The sequence below is a fragment of the Physeter macrocephalus genome, chromosome 12 (assembly GCF_002837175.3).
Source record: "Physeter macrocephalus isolate SW-GA chromosome 12, ASM283717v5, whole genome shotgun sequence".
In the NCBI taxonomy this organism is placed as follows: Eukaryota; Metazoa; Chordata; class Mammalia; order Artiodactyla; family Physeteridae; genus Physeter; species Physeter macrocephalus.
The window spans coordinates 25,559,444-25,573,624 of NC_041225.1; the positions used below are offsets into that span (position 1 = coordinate 25,559,444).

General features: G+C 44.4%; 1 protein-coding gene across 2 annotated transcripts in view; it reads left to right on the plus strand.

Moving 5' to 3' along the window:
- ACP1 (acid phosphatase 1) overlaps positions 1-14,181 on the plus strand; it is a 105,560-nt gene that overhangs the window by 22,887 nt on the left and 68,492 nt on the right. The window lies entirely within an intron of this gene.

The following is a 14,181-nucleotide window of genomic DNA, read 5'->3' on the forward strand; positions in this document are numbered from 1 at the left end:
CGCGTACCGCAAAAAAAAAAAAAAAAAAAAAAAAAAAAAAAAAAAAAAAAAAAAAAAAAAGAAGGAAATTCTGACACATGCTGCAACATGGATGAACTTTGAGGGTCTTTTGTGACTGGCTTCTCTCACTCAGCATAAAGGCAAATTCTGTGTGATTCCACTGGTATGAGGAATCTAAAGTAAAAACAAAAAAACAGAAGGAATCAAAGAAACAGAAAGTAGAAAAGCGTTTGCTGAGGGCTGGGGGAGGAGAGGGGGGAGTTAGTGTTTAATGGGCACAGAGTTTCAGTTTTGCAAGTTGAAGACGTCTAGGGATGTGTGGCCCAACAATGTACATGCTCTTAACGCCACTGAACTGGACATTCAGAAAGGTTTATGCTGCCAAATTTAATGTAATGTGATTGTACCCACAGTCAGAAATAAAATCTAAAATTTTTAAAAGGCATGTGTGCTTACCCAATCGTAGGACACAATTACTCAGGCTGGTAGAAGCTTTGTGACCCTGGGTCAAAGAACTGCCAGCTAAACTGAGGAACCTCTGAGGTCTGTCCCACGACCCACATCTGTGGATTTTCTGTTACCACTTGCCCTTTCCTGTTTGCACCTATTTCTACCGGCCTCCCTGCAAACGCCCGAGCCACACCCCGTCAGCCAGCTCTTTCTCGCCTGCTGTAGCTCGCAGAACCACTCTTGTTCACCTGCTGCATGTGCTCCCAGCAGCAAGTGGATGGGCTGCAAGTGGCTGGATTTATGAGTGGTGAAAATATCAGAGAATTAAGTTGGAGAGAAAGTAAGTGTTGCTATAATTATGATAGAAGAAAAGTAAAGGCAATAGGGCACTATTTTCTCAGCGGGAGAGCTGAGAGGGAGGCAAGAAACACTTACTGAATGCCTAGGACAGCCCAGGAAGAAACCCGGGGCTCAGAGCAGATGAGGCAGTTGCCTGAGGTCACGTCACTGCTTGTGAGGGTGAGTTCAAGCCTTTCCCAACCCTACAGCTGTGCTTTCCCATTTCACCACAGCGAGAGTCTCTGGCTGCTTGAGTACCCTTAGCAATTCCTCCCCTGCAGCCAAACGGGCGGAAATCCGTTCAGACCAGGGAGGGTGCCCTGAGGTGACCATTTCCCCACATTCTCTCATTATTGATGTCTATTTAGTCAGAGGATCTTGGACTTCCCTCCCTGTGTCTTTTCTTTTTTCTTTGCTACGTGAATGAATACTTCATTGCTTTTCATTGCTACACAGCATTCCGTTAAATGTATGTATCTCAGCTTGTTCGTCGGTGAGAAACTCTGGGTTGCTTCCAGTTTGGGGCGGTTATAGGTTAAGCTGACATTTGCATTCAGACTCTGTGAGGCCCTAAGCTTTCGCCTTTCCTGGGCGAACTTGTAGGGGCGGCTGCCACACCGTTTACCAAAGTGGCCACCCTTGGCCCTCTCACCAGCAGGGCAGGGGAGTCCCTTTCACACAGGACGACGCCTAGACTTTTCCAGAACACCCAGTGGTCTTTCTCCGTGGAGAAAGAGCTTCCTCAGCCCCTGGGAGCCCCAGGCCTTCGTGCTGCCCCACCAGCCCGCGCCTGGTCTCTGCTCCCTGCTCCTTGGTAGAGCTTGGCACCGTCTACTTCGCTCCTGGAAAATCAGCCGTAAAACCTTACTTGCTTGACCGTGCCATAAACCAGGACTCTCTGCCTCTCACCTCCCGTTTGTGGTCAGCTCCCGTTGCCTGAGAAACACTGCACTGAAGCCCACCAGCCATGCCGGCGCCTTCCGTCTGCGTCTGGACCAGCAGGGCTCTGCAGAGAATTTCGACTCTTAACCTCCCCCAAGGTCTGGAGGTCAAGGTCTTGCCAGCTGTCTATGGAAGTTCCTTTCAGGACGTTTCCCTCACCCAAAGCTCAGAGCAGCTATAAATAGGCCACGAGGCAAAGATCTGTTCCTCAGAGCTGCAAAAAGTCCTCCCTGGGACATTATTTCCCTCTGAAAACATCTGACTCCGAAAATTTTCTAGCTTTCGGGGAGGTAAAGAAAGAGAGGGTTATTTTAGAATTTTTTTAACCTTCCAATTTTACATTGTCTTGGCCCCACTACGGCCTATCTAGACATTTTCCCATAACCAATAGCTCACCATAAGCCTGAGGAGAAGGTTGGTTTAAAAAAACCACCAATCCTTAAAATGTATTTTGTATTACTAGCTCACAACCTGTATCTAATAGAGAGCAAAATAAATAGAAGTTAATTCTGAACCGAGACAGGCCCTGGGCACACAGGAGGGGCAGCAGACAGGGAAAATCGGGGCCCACGGGACAGACTCTCACCGTGGGTTCCAAAGACCAGAATCAGGCCAAGCAGGTGTTACCCAGCCGGTGCCAGCAGGAGCACTCCTCCTCAGGGACCAGGACCTGGCACGTCCGCGGTGGTCTCACCAGGACCCGTCTGCAGACATAGATACATGCACGCCGGTGTGACTATCCCCGTCGAGCCTGTCTTCACAACATGCGCCTGTGGTGAACCAGAGAGGGCGTGGGTGGAGCTTCAAAGATCAGCTCATGCAGAAACAAGACTGTACAAAATGAACAAACTCAGAATCCTTTTATTTCACCGACATTCTCCCTACCCTAACAAGTCATCTGTTAGCATTTTCCGACACACTTTTCCAGTTCTTGTTCATAGGTATGATCATGTTTACCTCACTTTAATCATTGCTTAGAAAAAATATTCTGGTATGGTATTTATTTCACTTCTATTATATTGTGCGTATTATAATGTGTTGCTCCATATTTAGATTTTATTTGGATGCTGTACAATAGCCTATAGAGTGACGACATGTGATTCTCTTACACTCAGTGCTGCTGTTGGACATTTAGATTACGTTATGATTCATAATACAATGAGTAACTTTTATTATAATTTCATTCTCCCTTTGAATTATTTTATTGAGATACATTTCCATATGGCCATATATTTAAATAAGTAATATTAGAGGTAGTCACAGTGTTTTCTACCGACCAAAGCATATTTGAAGGACTTGTAATAATATGATCTGAACCAACCTCACACCTGAGTGAGTTTCCCTTTGTCTCTCAGGGTGTCTCCTCTCCATGCATCCTTCCCTCTTCCTGTCTCTCTTGGGGAAAATACACACACGGTTTGTCTTCAGTACCAGAGCGAAGCCTGGCATCTCTCCTCTCAAAGAGTGTCCTCCCGCCCCTTTTTTGGTCTTTTCTCACTGTCTGCTCTTAAACTGGCTTCTAAGCCCCTTCTAAGAAGGAGCTGACCCCTGAGGGGGAATCTTGCAAATAAAACATAACCAAAGAATCCGTGCCGAGTTGAACAAGTCAGGTGGCAACTCTGAAAGTAAACCACACCAGCACCTTGTGTCCGTTGTCTGGGATATCCGGCAGGTGGGCGTCCTTCCCTGGGGTTGCCCCGCGTGTTTGCCTGGCCCGCCCTTCGGCCCGGAGTCGCGGCCGCCACTCTGCGTCTGCCCCACAGAGCCCAGGGTGACCCCAGGCCTGGAGATGGGCCCCTTAAGCCTCACGCCATGCTTCTCAAGTCAGCCCTGCGGGCCACCCAGCAACGACGCCGAGCCCCCACAGGGGTCACTTTATGCTTTTCCTTTTCTCCTGAACCTCCCACGTCTCAGGTAGGGACTGAGCTACATGAGATCAGAGATGGGAAAGCCCCGGTCTTCTGAGCCCAAGCCTACCAGCCCGACTGTTTCTGAGCACAGCGTGCCTTTCCCCCTGAGACAGTAACCGGACGAGTCGGAACGTACCAAAGGCCACCTTCTCGCAGCCCCACCCTTCCGGGGTCCCCTCCAGGCCCTGCAGGCGCCTTTCCCGTCGACATGCTGCCACTTCTGTGCTTTCCTCCGCCGCCTTCACGGTGGACTCCTCACCTGCCTCCCCGCCGGGCCCCCCTCCACGCAGCCCCCTCACCCTGCCCTCGCCCCGCTCCAGGGGGCTCTGGCTTGTGCCCGACCCTGGGAGCACTGAGGTCTAGACTGTCACTGACTTCCACCCCAAGCCCAGGGGCTCTCTTCTGTCCCCAACTCACTTGTCAGACCAGTAGCTCCGGCCCTCCTGACCACTGCCTCTCATTTTAACTATTTTTTTCCTCTTGGGTTTTTTTTTTTTAATTTATGTATTTAGCACTGAGGTCTAGACTGTCACTGACTTCCACCCCAAGCCCAGGGGCTCTCTTCTGTCCCCAACTCACTTGTCAGACCAGTAGCTCCGGCCCTCCTGACCACTGCCTCTCATTTTAACTATTTTTTTCCTCTTGGGTTTTTTTTTTTAATTTATGTATTTATGCATTATTTATTTTTGGTTGCGTTGGGTCTTCGTTGCTGCGCATGGGCTTTTCTCTAGTTGCGGCGAGCGGGGGCTACTCTTTGTCGCGGTGCGCGGGCTTCTCATTGCACTGGCTTCTCTTGTTGCAGAGCACGGGCTCTAGGCGCGCGGGCTTCAGTAGTTGTGGCGCGCGGGCTCAGTAGTTGTGGCGCATGGGCTTAGCCTCTCTGTGGCATGTGGGATCTTCCCAGACCAGGGCTCGAACCCGTGTCCCCTGCATTGACAGGCAGATTCTTAACCACTGCGCCACCAGGGAAGCCCTCTCTTGGTTTTTATTTCATTCAATCTTCTTGCTTTTCCCGACGTTGCTGGCTACTCATAGCGCCAGTCTCTGCCCCTCACACAGCTCTCCCAGGACCCGGTCTCTCTCCTCCTCTTTTGCATTCTTCTTTAGGTAAATGCATGTTCCGCAGGTAGATGTTAGCCTTCTTTGGGCTTTAGGTCTGCAGACACAGGTCTCACTTAAGAGCACCCCCTTGGATGTCCAAGAGACACACGAGAATCTACATAGCCAAAGGAGAGCTGCAAGTCCCCCATCGAGCAAATGGACCCCCTTCTTCCCCTGCTCTCACCTTCAACATCCAAGCCATTGGGAAGCTAGGCTTCCACAATAATTCCTCTGTGGCCCCTTTTGGGCCGCCACTCCCTGGCATTAGAGCACATCTGATTGTCACTCTTCTACCAAAATATCATATAAAGGCCTGAAATTTTGGATCTTGGCCTATGTGGCCCTAAAACCCCGGCCATCCTTAAAGCCCTTTGTCCCAGAGAGGATGTGTATTTGCCCTATCTAGTCCCGGCCTTTACGTTTTAGAATCAGGGTGTGGGGGTCCCAGAGGCTGTGGACTGAAACCCCACCCTGAAAGTGCTGTGCTCAGGAAGACTCTGGAGTGACTGTTTTCTCTTTTATCCTGTTTTCCCGCCACCAGGATTCAAAGAGAGCTAAGAATTTCTCCAAGGTTGATTTGCTTTTCAAGCACTCTAGTGGTCCCCTTTCAGAGGACCTGAAGTTACAAAGGCCATTTCCACTTCCTGCCACGTGAGCCCCGTGAAATCCCACACTTCTGGCCACCAAGAATTAGCATTGTCCTGAGCCAATCAAGACTCGCCTGTTCTTGCAGATGGGACTCCAAGGCTTGCTTTGTTTGTCTGTGTTCTCAGCTGTAAGTTTTCAAACGTCTCATTTGTCTTTGTTTTTCCTGGCTCCCTGGTCCCTAGGTCGCCACGTCACAGACAGCGAGCCCTCTTTGCAATTGTTCGTTGCGGTTAAGAACGTAGTGTAATTCTCAAGCAGTGCGCTGTCAGATCAAACAAACCTCGAGGAGGGGACCTTATGACAATGGAGGGGAGGTTCTGACCGTGAGATCGTCAAGCATCTCCAGCCTGGGCAGAAGAGTCTTGGCCTTTCTGGGGAGGAATGGACAAGGATAAGAAGACGGGTGCGGGCAAGCCTGAGGGCAGTAGGTCAGAGGTCATCTGCTCCGCAGAGAGGCAGTGAGAGGGGGCATTCCTCATTGTGATGCTCAAGGGAGGGTCCAAGTTCAGGGGCCACGGGGAGGAGAGAATCTTAGCCAAAGTTTGGTTAACACGCCGACAGGTGTGTTTCCTGCAGCAGTGGCAGCAAAGCAGTTCAGCGAACCGTTTATGGGACAAAGAACGGGAACGGGGACAAGTGACCTTGTTGCTGCTGAACAAGGGGGTCTGGTCTCAGGTGTGGGGAAGGTGTTCTTTGCAGTCGGTCCTTTCTCAGAACACAAAGTGGGGATGCCTAACCTTTGCTCTTTGCCAGGAGCCCAGGGCTGGGCAAAGTGCCGCATCGTCAGTAGTTAGAAATAATTTTTGTCCAGGATGGATTTCATTCTGTATCCAGTGTTCAATTTTGTGTGGAGTTCCCTATGCTACAGTGTTGTTGAATTCTTACCTCAGGTCCCTTACTACCAATCACAGCAGTATTTAGCTCACAATACTGAGAACTTCTTCCTGGGAGAAGAATTAAACTGAAAATAGAACTTCCATTCCATAGAATGTGGGAGCCTTAGTGAAATCATTGTAACTGCCTGGGAAACAGAAACTTAAGGACTTTAATCACCTCGTTTCTAGAATTATGTGGTTTGTGCCTGCATGCATACAGTATGAACTCAATCTTTTTCAACTAAATATTTTATAGCATTTTGAAAGTCCTATATTTAAGAAACCCTTCAAATATTGTTGAGAGTTAAAAACCTGGACCAAGTGGACCCAACTTGACTGCTGCAGCCACCCCAGGGCAGACCTGGGCAGTGGGCGGCAGGGAGGCCCCAGCAAGGGCTACCCCTCCGTTGTCACCCAGACGGGGAGCAGGGGAACATTTGCTACATATTCACGGTTACTGCTATTCAGTAAGAGACAATTTACTTCTAGTGACTTAAACAGGAAATGTACTCTCTAGGTGTGTGTACTGATGCGGCTGGCTGCCCAGGTAACTCTCAGAACCTAAGTGACACATTAACCCATCCACATTGTAATGCACCTACCTGGCTTCTACGGGGTTGACCGTGTAATCTCATGGGAAATTCTCTCCTCAGCACTGACACTGTAATTATAATCTCTGTGGAGGTGCTAAGAGAGAAATTCCAGCTTGTCTGGCAAAGGTACACGGGAACAAAGAAGAGCAAACGAATATCCTGGTTATGTTTATTTTTACACTTTGGAAAAAAATGTATTTCTACTTGAAATCTTTTTTAGCTGTTATTAAGAAAATAAAACATGATATAAAATGTTAGACGAAGAAAAATTTTACTGCGTGACCTCAGCACCCTGACACACAGCCTGTGTTCACCTGTATTTTCCCTTCCAACCTCCAAACATGTATACATTTCACTTGGTCATAACGAATGTAAAATTGTGTATCCTAATTTTCTCTGAACAATGTATTGTAAGCAGTTTTCTGAGTTGTTATTTAGTTGTCATAATCGTAACTGTAATGGCTGCGTCATATTTCAGAGTTTCTCAACACTAATAAATATAATGCTCATATGGCTGTAAATAAAAATAATATTGAACCACGATGGGCCTTTAAAAGTTAAATGTTATTACCTGCATGGCCAACAATAGCTGGCTTTTCCCTGGGCTTCACGTACTTTGAAACTCATGAAATATTTAAAAATAAAATTAATTTATCTCATCTCTTGCATCCTTGGTTCCAGTCTCCATGGTGTGCGTCATCTTGCTGGGGTGAGTATATTACAGCACAGACATTAAGCAACCCTCCCTGTCATTCTCTTTTCTCCAGCTGTGTTGTCTGCATTCCCACAGTTTAAAGTTTGTTTTAAACTTTATCCTTTCCCACGTTCTTTGTTTCTTTCAGATAACGTGCATGTAATTATAAAAATAAATTCAGATCAAGGGTGCCTTTTGGAGAGATGGGTGCATCTCAGAACAACCAAGGTCTGTAAAAGGAGGTATTCCTCCTCTGTTTTGTGCCCATTGTGTGGGAATAAAGCAATGTGACCATTTTAGAATAATTAGGGGGATAAAAGTCCAAAACACTGACGAAAAGTTAGCCTCGCTAGTCTGTTGATCATTTTTGAGTTCCTCAAACTTACACCCATATGTATTTATGTCTTCTTCTGCCTTAATTTTGTTTTCAGCTGCTTTTCAAGAGTGCAAGAATGCAAGCTACAGACTTACTTCAGTTGGGCTGGGCCTTTGCCGACCTGACGTGTGCTCTGTGATAGACCCGAGGAGAGAAGATGAGCGAGACAGACTGCGCATCAGGAGCTCGCAGACAGGAAAGAGACTGTTATCCGGCAGGCCCGTGTTTTGGCTGTGGGAAACACCTGGCTTCAAGGTGTCTGGGGCAGGAAGGAGGTGATCTGAGAAGATTTCATGCAACCTGGATGACTTTCAGTTTCATTTCATAGTATGGCATCAGAAAGAGTTGTTTTACCAAACACTGCTTCTAATGCATCCTTGTGCTATTTTTCTAGACCCTGATGAGTGACAAGATTGCTAGAACCTCCTATTTTGTACAATACAGTAATAATTGTCACACCACTACAGAAGCACGGGGATATTTGTCTTTTTTATTCTCTGCCTTGAACGGTGTCTGGCACACAGTATTCAATAAACACATGTTGATTGAACGTATAGATGGTCGAATAGGCATTTAACATAATAGACTAGTATAGATTTCATTAGAAAGTGGTCTCTTTATATATGTAGATACAAAATTTTAACATGGGAATTGCAAGGCTTACCCAACTTCCATTTATTAACTGGCAGTTAGTGCAGGTCGGTTAGTAGGCTAAGCTCCGAGGGCGCAACAATAAAGCCCCGTCCTATCAGGGACATACGGAGATGGAAACAGGCATAGAGAATACAGTGTGCATTAGAGGTAGGTTCAGTCCTCAATTAACATGCCTCAGAAACTACAGTTAGAACCAGAATGTATCCACAAAATCCTTGGGTGCAGTGATTCCTGAATTAACAGCCCTGCGTGATGCTCAAGGACCTCCTACTTTCATGTTCCTTGATGATCGTGTCTACTGATGATCGTGCCAGAAAGTGGCAAGAGCTAAATAAAGCACGCCGGCTCTACGGGTGGCTGACATCCGAGCTCCCAGTTGGGTTTATGCATATTGATCAACGGTGATCGCCAGTTCAAGTTGCGAACTTTATGCGACAATAGTAATAATACTTCAGTAATGCTTATTGAGCATTTCCTAAATGCCCAGCACTCAATGAAATCACTTATATGCATTATCTTACTTCATACCTTTTTTACAGATGGGAAGCCTGAGGTTCAAAGATGGAAAGTCCTTTACATAAATCATAGAGCTTGTAGGCAGTCGAGTCCAGGTCTGGTATTTACCTCTGTATTCAGCAGTCTAATTCTAGCATATCACATTGACTTAAAATTTATGTGACTCTATATAAATTACTTCAGACTCAGGACCCAGACAGGATATGGTAGAAAGGCCCCTACCTGTAGATGGTTGTGAGCCATCGGTGAGACAGCTGGTTTCCCCATGGTCTCAGGGCTGACCGGAGCCTCCGTGTAAGCTTGGAGGCAGCACACCCACCAATTTTGGAGCTCTGGGTCTGCCACTTACTAGCAGTGTGATGTTGGGCAGGACACCCACTTTCTTCACCACTAATATTTGCACAATGGTACTATCTTCATCCAGCTGTGAGGAGTAAATGAGAAAATGGTCTGGAAAGTACCTGGTAAACCATGAGGACTGAAATACACGTGTAATCTTTTTATTTGACCTAAGTGAAAGTGTGGACAATTCGACATGCTAAAGAAAAAAAAAAACTTTGCTCACCTTTGTGAATATAAAATAATTACATGAGATTTTAAAATTTTGTTTTATTGTTTTTAACTAAATTCTTCAATCACTCTTTTCTTAGTATGACACAAGTCCTATGGATTTACACTGTAACCAGTAAGGATTTGGGGGTATTTGATGGAGGGATCAGTCTATCAGATACTAAACTGGCCCCACAGAGTTTATCTGAGCGTGAACCTTAACCATATGTGAAAACCAGATGACGTCTGGTCAAGGAGCAGCGTGTTCACAGCACGGCTTTGTCCAGACTGAGAAAGGAAAGAGGAATCACTCAGGACTGATTTCTTTTTGTTTCAAACTAATGTCAAAGTCTGGGAAGCTCTCCCAGAAATCTCACCTCCTACATGAGCACAGCAGCCCTAGGATCACCAGGTGACCTGCTAAGCTAAGCGAGAAGGACCCCTTGCTTCAGGCAAAGTCTCCTTCCTTGGTTTCCACTTTCCATCCTTTGCTTATGTAGTCCCACAAGAGCTGTGTCTGAAGACAGACAGCACTGTTTGCTCTGCTATGATAATAAAAACACAGTTATGAAATAATGTAAATGTGCATATAAAGACATACAGAAAAGCCAAATAAAATAACAACCCAGCCAAGCACAGCAATTTAGCCCTAACCCTTAAGAATGCCAAGTAGAGAGACTCGGGCCTTAAAGGCATACTCAAGCAATGCTTAAAAACGTGAAAAACTTTTAAAAAACGCTTCATGCACAAAAGTCAATTGCAATTGTGTATTTTTTATTTTAACATAATTTTAGACTTACAGAAAACTTGCAAAAATACTGCATAGATTTTCCACATACATTTCACCCATCTCCTTCCAATGTTAATATCTTATCAGTTATCAGAACGATGAACTGCAGACTTTATTTGGATTTCATGTTTTTCCATTGATGCCCTTTGTTGTTCCAGGAATCTGTCTCCTTGCTCTCCTTCAACATCTAACATTTCTCAGTCTCCCCATCTTTCACACTGAGAAAGTGCTTTTGGAGAGTATGCTCAGGTACTTTGCAGACTGCTTCTCAATGTTATTATTGATGGTGTTAGCCCTGGTCACTTGGCTGAAATACTATCTACCGGGCTTCTTCCTTGTAAGGTTACTGTTTATCCCTTTTAATCAAAGATCTTGGGGAGACACTTTGAAGATATGTATGAATCCCTTGCCCCTAATTTTGCATCCGTGAGTGGATCTGGCCTGCAAGAATGATTACTGTAGTGTTCCAATGGCGATTTTATATTTTCTTGATTCTTTTCACATTATTGATTAGAATCTTCCCTGAGGAAGAGCTGCCCTTCTTCCCCGTCTACTTATTATTCAATTATTTATATCAGTATCGACTCTGGGTGTTTGTTTTTGGGGTTATAATAGATAGTTTTCATTATTTTTTTTGCTCAGTTTATTCAAGCTCAGGTCACTGGGAGCTCTCGCCAGTGCATACCTGGCCCTCCCCACATCTGCAGACCCTTTCTGAGCACTTCCTTACTTTCTGGTCCCACAGATTTCCCAGGCTCATCTTGTATTTTCCCTGCCCCCAACCCAGGAATCAGCCAATTCTTCTATTGATATTTAGATGGTATTTCAAAGCCAGGATCTGGGTGGGGGTGGGGTGCTGGGTGAGCTCATGACAACCAGGCTGCCATGGCTCCTGGGCTCTCTCAGGGGACAGAGCTGGAAATGCACAGTGTGGACATTCTGTGTCCATTTATCTGTACACATGTTAAAGACCATGAGCTCGTGGGGATGCCTCTGATTCTAATCCCAAACCAAGGGCTCATTCTCACCTTATTCCCTGCTTTCCTGAGGATGAGAAACAGGGCTTTCCTGTTTGTTCAGTCCTAGCACTGCTCACAGGTTATGATCGCTACCCACACCACTGAGCACATTTACTAACTACAGTGTAGGACTAGTGCATAATTTTAAGTTTGTTTTTTTCAGTCAAAATCCTGTTAAAGTTAGGTTAGCACTTTTCCTTCCTTCCCCTTCCAGGGACTCACCTGCAACACAGTTAGTTTCATTCTGTGGTTTTTCCTCTCATTTCATGTCACTTTCATGTTCTTTGATGCAGTTTAAAATGATGCTTTATTTACATGATGATCTCCAAAGACTGCTGTTAAATTTACTGGAAACTGCTCCCTGGAGGTGAATGTCAACATCATGGAACCTTAGATGTTCATTTGTGTTCTTGTACATAGAGAGGCATTTCCAAAAATACTATAACAGAGATTGAATTCCAGACAAGCACAAAACCTGTCCAACTGCAGGCGATTCCAAGTCAGACACTCCCATCTTCTCCTGGTTGCCCCCTAGAAATGCCCGATGATGCTCCCACATGCTTTTACCTGTGTGGTTTACTTCGTCAGCATCCATGCTGACGGATGCTGACGTTAGTCACTTAATCACACTCTCGCATTCTGAAGGACACTGCAGGATCAAACCAGGGAGAGAGTGTCAGGCTGGCCCACTTTTCTCAGGTCGCAAGAGGAGAAAACCGTATTTTGAGAAGACAGATTTCCTTCCTTTCCTTTGCCTAAGATAGATATTGGGTTGGCCAAAAGGTTCATTTGGGTTTTTCAATAACATTTTGGCCAACCCAATATCTTGCTGGAGATAGACTGTGAATTAAAGGTATGGAGATTTTTGAATTGCCATGTTTGCTTTTTAAAACTATTCCTTTGCCACCTTTATTTATTCAACTGGGGGAATGGGCTGTGGGGAGGGGAAGAAGATGCTGACTCTTGTGTTTATTGTAGTTGGATTATATTAGATTTTCCCTTTTACTCTAGTTTGTAAACACATTTATATACTGAACTGTCATTTTACATATTTGTAATCCCTGCCAAATTTGCTTAATCTAAGAATGTGATAACCAAGACCTTTATAGTGAAATCCAGCATGCTAATGAAAATTTTGAGTAGAAATAGGGTCAGGAAGGGCAATTATTATTCCAATTTTCCATAACATTAACATTAGTCTGTAGCATTGCATTTCTCAGATTGTGTTTATTTTATGTCCCCCCCCCAATTTAACTTAAGTGAAATTAAATCAATAATGTGTTTCATTGACTGTACATTGCATTGTTTGTTTTGTAGACTGGAGATCAAACATGGAACCTGACTCTCACAGTGATCTATGTCATTCGTTTTTACAAGTTCTCTCTAAACAATTCTACTGCAGTAACAACATCTTTCTCGTGAAATTCTAGGTTTAAGAGGAAGCAGATATTTGCCACGTTTCTTAAAAGCGGGTGCCTATATCTCCTAAGGTACTGTTTCTCAAACATCAATCACTTATATATAATTTCACAAGTTTTTTTTTACCACATCAGAAAACCATCTTCCCTGTTACTTAACACTTTTCAAAAGGAAATGTTGTATTGGCATCTTAAATGGAAAATTAGTATCATTTGACATAAATAAAAACAGGAAATATACTATATGTAAGCCTGAGTTCAAAAAAAAAGATCACTTTTTATAAATAAAAATAATTAAACATATCTTAATACAGCTATTGGGTTTTACAAAATGAAAACTTAGATATTTCCCAAGTGAGCAAAAATGATTTATGAAGAGTTAGTAACAAATATATTTTGAGTAGATGTCATTTACTCTAAGATAAAGGTAAGTTTTTATTTAAGAAAATCAATGTTTTATTTAAGAAAATAAATGTTAAACCATTCTCCAAACACCAACTCATGTGTTTGAAAGAATCACAATTATTTTACCACTACTTCTCGTTAATTTCTCATTAGTTTACAACGAAATTAAGACAGTAACTATTTTTAAACTACTTTTGTTTCCAAAAGACTTCTGGAGCAATGGATTGTTCTTTTGCTGTGTTAAACTATCTCATAGTGTCTTGAAAGAGAGCATAAAAGGTCTATTTTTTTACTTACTACTGCCACCTGGCTTGAGAAAATATTCGTGGAGCTCAAATTTGAAATGTTTTAAATTTCTTTAAAATTGAGATTGCAGTATCCCGCTCTTACCGTAACTGACAGTTTTTACTGTCATGTTAAATCTTCAGCATAACTCACATTTGACCCATTAATGAGGGAAGCTCCCCCAAAACAAAGAAAAACCACCCACGCTTTTAGCCTTGAGAGTCCTCCCCACCCTGCAGCTGGAATCAGCCCAAGGGTGGAAAACAGGAGGGGGAGGGGCTCCTTCCAACAGAGCCAGGTGTGAGGCTGTTTGTGCTGAAGCCTCATTCCTTTGGGGGCTCACCCAGCAGGTGGCAGGAGGAACCTACAGGAATGAGCCCTGTGGAGGACCCGGGCTTAGCAGAATTTTGTTTTGAGGAGGTATTGTGAATACCAAACCTAGAGGAAACATCCCCGTCTGCGTCTAAGGAGCTGGCCCCATCACCAGTATACATACGGCAACACATTCTGGAGTAGAATAGAATTGTTTCTTCCCTTTTTATTTTATTTTATTTTATTTTTTTATTTTTTTAACATCTTTATTGGAGTATAATTGCTTTACAATGGTGTGTTAGTTT